Consider the following 8,455-nt stretch of genomic DNA (forward strand, 5'->3'; position numbering starts at 1 on the left):
GGACAGAACATAATTCTCAACATAAGTGCTTTTGTTTCCTTTTGGTCACATTTATCTGGTTAAGAAACAGTTAATACACATGAATGGATTATTGAAAGATGGTAGTTGAAGAAGCTAGCCTTGAACTTGGGCAGGTAACGTAACGTCCCCTTTACCTATATCCACCCCCTTCCACAGCCACAGTCAATATTAACATGCAAGACTCCACTGATGGTGGACATTAGCCGCAGCCCTGTTTACTGAATATACAAATTAAATATATTAACATCATATTAACAATACAACACAATATTTCCAAACTACTTTAAATAACCAGTTATGCCCCCGACCTTGCCAAGCCAGCAAGGATCTGAGGGGTGGCATGTCCCCCCACATGCCCCATTCTCCAGAGTCACCTCATCCACCAGGCATGGCTCCCCGCCGGCCCACCTGAATCACCCACCTGATGAACCCAGCAGCCAGTAGCTCGGGATATCATTCCCCGAGCCACCCGACCACCAGCCGCCGGTGCCTGTACCCATGGGTGGGTGGGCAGGAAAAGCTGCCTCAGAGGACCAGGTAAATCCTGAGTCCTCCGAATTCCTGGCTAAGTTCTCCCTCCCAACGCTTGTTTCAGCTGCGGCCCTCCAATAGTGGGTCTTCTCTTCAGCGGGAAAGACCCACCACCAAACCCTACCTTTCCTACCCCACCCCTATCTATCATGCATCCATGATGGGTGACCACGCAGGCCTTCCAGCTCCGCGTTACGATCACCTGTCGAGACAGGCTCTCGGGCTTCCTATTTCTGGTAATCCAAACACAGATGAGAAAAACAAAAGTTAACTGGCATTCTGACCTTTTTCTTTTCCAAAGATCTGGAAGGGGAAGAATTTCAGAGTCCATCTAGATTCAATTATTTGTTGTACCTGTTTGACAGTACGTCTCCTTACTGAAATACCATTATCTGCCAACATTTTATCTTGGTCACTCCTTGCTCCAGTCCTAAATTAACTACAAGTATTATATATATATATATATATATATATATATAAAGCCACACACAACTCCCAGATGCCCTAGAGTTATTGTTTATTTTGTTTTTAATGAGAATGTAATTTTTCATTATTTGAATATATAATATCCTTCTTTTTGCACTTGGCATTAATTAATTAATTTTATCCTGCAAAAGGTTTTCATTCAAGTTTAATGTTTATTGACATTCAATAGCAACTAAAAGATAAGCACCCTATTAAAGTGACAACGTCACCTTTAAAACATATTCACAGTACCCATCTATGTATTAAAGCCAAACTTTGAAACCTTACTTTTAAAACTTTAAACTGTATGTGGGAAAATGTGTGGATGATTCAAATGAGACAGGCAGATTTCACTCCCGAATAATATAGCCACACAAGATCTCACCTTCTTTAACGTGTGTTTAATGTATAGTGTGCATAATCATGTCTGTGTTTTTTTTCTCAGGGTTTCAGAACCAAGGCAAGGAACAGTGACTTGCTATAAAGTGGATTGAGCAATTCCTGGATCCTGTGAAGTTGCAGCGCCCCCTGCCAGTTTATTCCAGAAATTGCCCTTCGACGCCCTAAATCTTTATCAGTGGTACGTTCTCCCTCAGCTAAGGAACACTCCCAAAGAACTTCAAAGTTTGGTTTAGCGGGACACATTTTCACGAACTTTTACATTATTATCATCTCATTTATTTTCCTTTATCCTGCTTTTCACTCCACCTAGGACAACCTGTTTCTACATTGAATCGTGTATAGCATTTCGTATAAGTAGTTCGATAAAGCAAGAGTAGAAATACAATAGCGCATAAAAATACTGCGCTTTGGCTTCACCAGCCGCTTTCTTTGCTTTCTTTAGTTCTATTTATTTTTCTGTTTTGCTGCTTTCTTTTCTTTCTGGTTTCCTCTTTCAATTTTTCTTGCAGACAGATATGAAAAATGCTTTAGGATATTCTAGACTAGAGACATTCTTAGATGCAGCGTGCGTAAAGGAATACTGTAGAGATCTGTCACAAAGCAAAGATTAGTTCACCCCAAAGCTACAAAAATTAGCCACCAATATTGCTTGGCGCTGAAATGTCTTTATGCAAAACAGAACTATCGCAACCTGGGGTCATGTGATGGCAGGAACCTGAACGGACGCCTGAACGCGGAGCTCCGTCCTCCCTACACCATTCGGCTCCCCGATCGCCTGCCGCCGGCGGTAATTTATTGATTTTTTGCGGCTCCTGCACTTCCGGGTTCGCTCCCGCCAGTCTGAAGAGCGTTCGACGCGTGACTCACAGTGGCGGCGCGGGGGATGCCGACAAGAGCGCCGAAGGCCCCAAGAAGCAGTGTGGCGCCGATACTTAAAATGGTGGGGACCCAAACGGAGGTGACGGAGATGCCGGCGGAACGCACCTCGAATGAGGTGCTACAGGTATCCATGCGGAACTTATCCCAACTACTGGACGACAAGCTGGCTAAGCTGCATGCTTCAATGGACGAGATTAAGGATGTGCTGGCTGGACACGCGACGCAGATTCACCAGATGGAGGAACGTGTTTCGGCGCAGGAAGACAGAGCCGTGGTCGCGGATAGCAGGATTGATTCCTTGGAGACCCGAGTATGTCAACTGCTCGAGAGAGTGGAGGACCAGGAGAACAGGGCCCGCAGAAAGAACCTCCGTCTGATAGGGCTCCCGGAGTCAGTGAAAGATTCTGACCTTCTCCACGTGGTGGAAAGATGGCTGCCGAAGGAGCTGGGTCTGGCGGAGCAGGCTGGCCCTGTAGTGGTAGAGCGGGTCCATCGTGTTGGTCAACGTCGCGATGGAGACGGGCCGGGCCGCCCGAGGCCGGTGCTGGCCAGATTCCATAATTATGCAATCAAAGCGCGCCTTTTGGACCTGTTCAAGAAAACCAGATCTCTATCCTATGAGGGGGCCAAGCTTATGCTATTTCAAGATTTCTCCACCAAAGTTGCGGAGCAGCGCAGGGTCCTTACGCCGTATTGCTCGCAGCTGGTCACGAGGGGAATAAGATTTGCATTTCTTTACCCTGCTAAGGTGAGACTAACTCATGAAAATCGGACTGTCACTCTGAGCACGGCGGACGATTTGAAAAAGTTCCTCGAGAAGCTGCCGGCACCTTAGGAGTGCTGCTGGGCGCCTGTCGTGAGATTTCTGGTGGTTTTTCTTCTATCAAGCTGTTTTGGTCACCCGACAATGTGGTGTTGATCCTGTTCTACCCGGGGACGCTGGGGGCATTTGCTTTGCCTCCGCCTGTGTGAACTGTTTGCGTGGCATGACTCCAGTCTATACAGTCTCCTTGAGTTAATAGAAGCCATGCTGCCTTGACTTCCATCGGGAGAGGGGGACCTGCACTGCAAGGATTTCTGGCCTCTGGACACTTGGTTTGAGAGTATGATGAGTGCCTGTTTGAGAGTTTTGCCAGTTTGATGATTATGTAGTTCTTTTTGCACTGTTTTACTGTTTTGCTGTGTTTTACATATTCCTGGGCATTGTAACCCTTTAGAGTTTTTGTGAGGGTTCATACTCTAGCGTTCAGATGGGAGGCTGGGTGGTGGATGGGGGGACGAGAGTGTTCGTGTGAGGAGGGAAAGAGTGGGATGGAGGTAATGCTGGGGTGTTGGATGTGTGTGTGGGGATTGATTGGTTTGAAAATGGTTGAGATGCGAGGGGAAACTAGGGGTAGGGTTGGGGGGACGAAAGAAGTCGGGATCGGGGTGGGAGGAGGGTTTTGGTGGGGCGGGGTGGGGGGTGGAATGCACCTGGGGTCTCTGATCGGTAAAGTAATGATAATTCAGTGGGTGGCGAGCTGGTTTGGCTGGGAGACCGGCTCTGCTGCCCCACAGGCCGGTTGTCTTTGGGGAGACTTACTTCTTACCAACTGCTCTTGTGAGTTCTGTTAAGATTGCCAGCTTCAATATTGATGGCTTGCACTCCCCGGTGAAGCGCAGCAAATTACTTCAACACTGTAAGAAATTAAAAGTAGATGTTTTAATGCTGCAGGAGACTCACCTCAGCGTGTCAGATCATATTAAATTAAAGAGAGACTGGGTAGGAGAAGTCGCTTTTGCTTCCTATAACTCCAGACAGCGAGGTGTTGCTCTTCTCTTCCATAAAAAGCATCCCTGTAGTATGCACAAAGTGATCCAGGACCCCGAGGGGCGATATGTGATATGGGCAGGAGTTTTCCTGGGGAAAAAGTATGTGTTTTGTTCTCTTTATGCACCTAATGTATACTCTCATAGATTTTTTTCTGTATTAGTAGCGGCTCTGATGCCTTTTTCTGAATACCAATTGGTCTTAGGTGGGGATTTTAACATTACTGCAGACCCACTTGTTGATTGCAGGCCGCCTAAGCCTCGATTGAAAGGGGGTGACCACAAGGGGGTGAATTTTGTGATGCAACAACTGGGTCTGATTGATGTATGGCGCACACTGCATCCTACTGAATCTGATTTCACTTTTCATGCTCAAGTTCATGATGTTCACAGTCGCTTGGACTATCTGCTGGTGGCTCCTTCTCTGCTGGCGGGATATTCCACGAGTGGTGATTGAAGATGGTGTTTTGTCAGATCACCACTTGGTTTGGCTGGAGCTCATTGATAGGCCGGGGTCACAGGGGTCGACTATTAGTTGGCGTATGAATCCCACGCTCTATGAAGATGCTGAGTTTAAGGATTTCCTGGAACAACAATGGGATTTCTTTGTGAACGAAAACCCTGCTTCTGATGTATCTGAAGTGGTGTTTTGGGAAGCAAGCAAGACGGTCTTGCGTGGTAAAATTATTGAGTATACTACCCGCAAGCGCAGAGCCCAAGATAAGACACTGTTGGACTTGGTACAACGTTTGGCTGCGCTGCGTGGGAGTTTACATGCTCCGGATGCCACGTCAGCTCGATCTCAATATTTTGACCTACGTAGACAAATTAATGATTTATTGGCAGATAGAGCCCTTAGAGATATCAAAATGTATAAATATCGCCTACATCGCTGGGGCAACAAAGCGGGAAAACTGCTTGCTTCTTTGGTAACCTCAAGGGCTCCGAAGCGTATTATTTCAAAGATTCGGCGCCTGATGGTAGAGAGGTAACTGCCCAAGCGGGGATACAGCAGAGTTTTGTTAATTACTATAGGGTTGTTTCGTCCTTTATATGGTGCTCCCGCCGGGCGAAAATTGGCTATAACAAACTGATTAGGGGGCGCGAGCAAGGAGGTGTGAACTTGCCCGATTTGCGTCTTTATAATGTTGCTGCTTTGTTGAGATGGGTGCATGAATTATGTACTGGTGTTGACAGGTTTGCTCCAGCTGGATTCTGGTACCTTTTGTCAGCTCCGGTGTCAGTTTTTAACCTCCTGTGGCATGGGGCGGGACCCTGCCCTTCTTTGCTTCGACCCTTGCGAATGGCCTGGTGCTGGTGGCGGTCTTCATTGGGGGAGCGGTGGGACCTTCGCCTTTCATGGAATTGGTGGGCAACCCTAAGTTTCCTGCTGGATCAAGTTTCCTGCTGGATCGTTACATGCATTTTTTGCTTCGGTTCGGACGTCTGGGTGTCGTTTTGTGGGGCAGGTTGCTGAAGTTGAGTCGGGATCGGTTCCCTCTTTTCTGGCATGCCGGGACCGCTGGGGTTGGACCGCAGGGTCTCTGTTTGCATACTTGCAGCTGCGTAGCTATTGTTTGGTGCTTCATTCACCAGAGGGCAGCTTACCCACTTTCACTTCCCTGGATCAACAGTTTTTGTCCGCCCCATCTGAATTCAACACGCTCTCGGAGTGGTATAAAGTGGGGAGGGATAGACGGTCTAGTAGGTTTCTTGATGCTATGGCAACGGATTGGACTCTAGCTTTGGGAGAGCAGGTTACTGCCGATGAATTAGTTCTGTGTTTTCAGGAATGTGCCTCTGCCTCCCCTAATGTGAGTCTAAGGGAAGTACATCTGCAGATTCTGCACCAATCTTATTTAACGGGATGTAAGGGGCGACAGATGGGGTTATGGCTTGATGACTGCTGCCCCCGTTGCCCGGCTCGCCGGGACACCTTGGTACATCACTTTTTGGAATGTTCACATGTAGGGCCCTTGTGGATATTTGTGCTTCGGGAGCTGGAGAAAGTTATAGGATTATCTATAGACTGGTCTTATAAGACGTTTCTGTTGGGTGTCACAAGTCCCCTGGTGGAAGCGGGTGTTGGCGAGTCTGGAAGGCGCTTTCTTTTAGTGGCCTTAGGAATCACAAAGAAACTAATTCTTCGCTACTGGATTGGCACCACGCGGCCAACAGTCCAACAGTGGCGGGCCAATATGTCTTTGATGGCTGGTTGGGAGCGACAGCACCGCCGGGGTGTTGCGAGCTGGAAATCTAGGACCTATTTGGATTATTGGAGTTCCTTTTAGTGCTGGTTAGAGATCATGGGTGCTGGGGGTGGGGGGGGGGGGTTGGAAGGGGTGGGTTTCACTTAAAATTGGATCTGCATGGGAGCTGATATGTTGTGGATTTGTCTATGTTTATTTCCTTTTTACATGTACCTTTGACTTTTGTACATGATGTCTTTCTTGGATGGTTGCATTTTGTATTTTCTCGTATGCATTGATCCTTTAATAAACACATTTTCAAAAAAAAAGAACTATTGCAACCTTTTCAAAATAAGAGCTTTATGAACGCGCATTGTAGCAATTCCAACGGACCATCTGTTTCGCAACTTTGCGCAAGTATTTCACAATCATCTGTACAGTTACTTGTTAAAAAAACAACAGTATATCCTAAACCTGCCTGATGTCAAAATTATGGTTGGAATTGATTTGTCATTACATATTCGAAAGAAAACCAAAACAACACATTCATCCTTTTGCAGAAATAAGGGGACTTTTAAGTGTAATTTGTTTTGTATGTAATTATTACCTATCATTGTGAAGTTGACATGAAGATCCAGCTTTTAAAGGTTTTTTTTTGTGTTTTTTTTAATGTGCCAGGGAAGTGGACGTGTACAGTATGGTACTATATAAACCAATTCAAGGCCAGAGAATGGTGAGAGGATGTGCCGCAGCTGGACCAGGTTTCCGAACAGAAGGACGACAGAAGGTTGACGTCTCCTCTCATCACCAGGGCTTTTCACTGACGGGGTTCATTTTGCTTTTGCACTGATTCACAAAATAAACCAGTTTTGTGTATTTTAAACACAGCTGAAGGACAAAAAGGAAGGCAGCAGATTCTAGGTTATGTAGAAAATGTGAGTAGCTCTGATTTTGGAGAGACCACTTTTGTTGGGATAGCAAATTACTGATATATTAGAGGGCTCATTTACATTTATATTTCGCTTTGATTAAATTGTATTGAAGAGAGAGTGTACATCCAAAATATTCAAGAATATCCTGTTAATACAGACTTGTGTTTTTTTGGGGAGGAGGGGGAGAAATTCTCAAATTTTCATTGGAATCTTTCATTATCAGCATATATCAATGTTTGCAAAGCATTGCTGGGGCTAAGGTACTTTGGGTCTCTTAACACGTTTATTCTGTGTGTGAAGACTGAATTCCATTTTGTTTGATTTACTCTCCTTACCTTCTACAGAGGGCTGTTTGTGAGAGACGCAATCTGAAACCTCATTTTGTCTTAGTTTTGTGCTCCTCGATTTTAAAAGTCACCAGAGGCCAACCGAGCTGCAACAAGATCGATGTGCTGCTTTTGGCCACCTGAGTGGCAGGAAGTGGGTGGTTAAAGAATATTACTTTTCAATACATTTTTAAAATTTCATATGGCGTAATTGTCATTTTAAAAGTTTTGGAGATTAAACTGTCTAATGGTACTATGTCATCCAACACTCAAGATGTTATAAATAGCTTCTCTGTGTTTTTCCAGGAATTATATAAATCCCTTTCCACAAGTCCAAAAGATCAATCTAATCTAATCTAATCTAAATCTTGGGTTTATATACCGCATCATCTCCGCAGATGGAGCTCGACACGGTTTACATGGTTAGGGAAGGAACGGAACTCCAGTGGAATTATATAAGTATGAGAGAAGAGAGGTTGGTGTGAGAGTGCCAGGAGCGGGACGGGGTTACGTTCTAGAGAAGAGCCAGGTCTTCAGATGCTTACGGAATGGTAGAAGGGGGCTCAAATTGCGGAGAGGGGAAGGGAGACTGTTCCAGAGCTGAGTGATTCTGAAAGGGAGGGAAGAGCCAAGTTTACCAACAAGGGAGATGCCTTTTAAGGAGGGGTAGGATAGTTTTAATTTTTGAGTGGATCTAGTGGAGGTTGGATTTGAGGAATTCCAGGATAGAGGGATAAAAGGAGGAAGGATACCGTGGAGGATCTTGAAGGTTAGGCAGGCACATTTAAAGTAGACCCTGGAAATAACGGGAAGCCAGTGGAGTTTGGATAGGAGCGGTGTGACATGGTGTGATGCTTTGCTGCAAAATATTGATACATTTGATAGACCTTTTACTATACGA

General features: G+C 45.6%; 1 long non-coding RNA gene across 3 annotated transcripts in view; it reads left to right on the forward strand.

Moving 5' to 3' along the window:
* LOC117363017 overlaps positions 1 to 7,976 on the forward strand; it is an 11,355-nt gene extending 3,379 nt beyond the window's left edge. Inside the window, exons 3-4 of one of the 3 annotated variants that reach the window (XR_004539953.1) lie at positions 1,463 to 1,597; positions 6,975 to 7,976. This is a non-coding gene — a long non-coding RNA (uncharacterized LOC117363017). The remainder of the gene's footprint in view (positions 1 to 1,462; positions 1,598 to 6,974) is intronic. The other 2 variants (XR_004539955.1, XR_004539952.1) reach the window with 2 other exon arrangements.
* Positions 7,977 to 8,455: the final 479 nt, after the last annotated feature.

This window comes from Geotrypetes seraphini, chromosome 6 (assembly GCF_902459505.1).
Source record: "Geotrypetes seraphini chromosome 6, aGeoSer1.1, whole genome shotgun sequence".
Classification (NCBI taxonomy): Eukaryota; Metazoa; Chordata; class Amphibia; order Gymnophiona; family Dermophiidae; genus Geotrypetes; species Geotrypetes seraphini.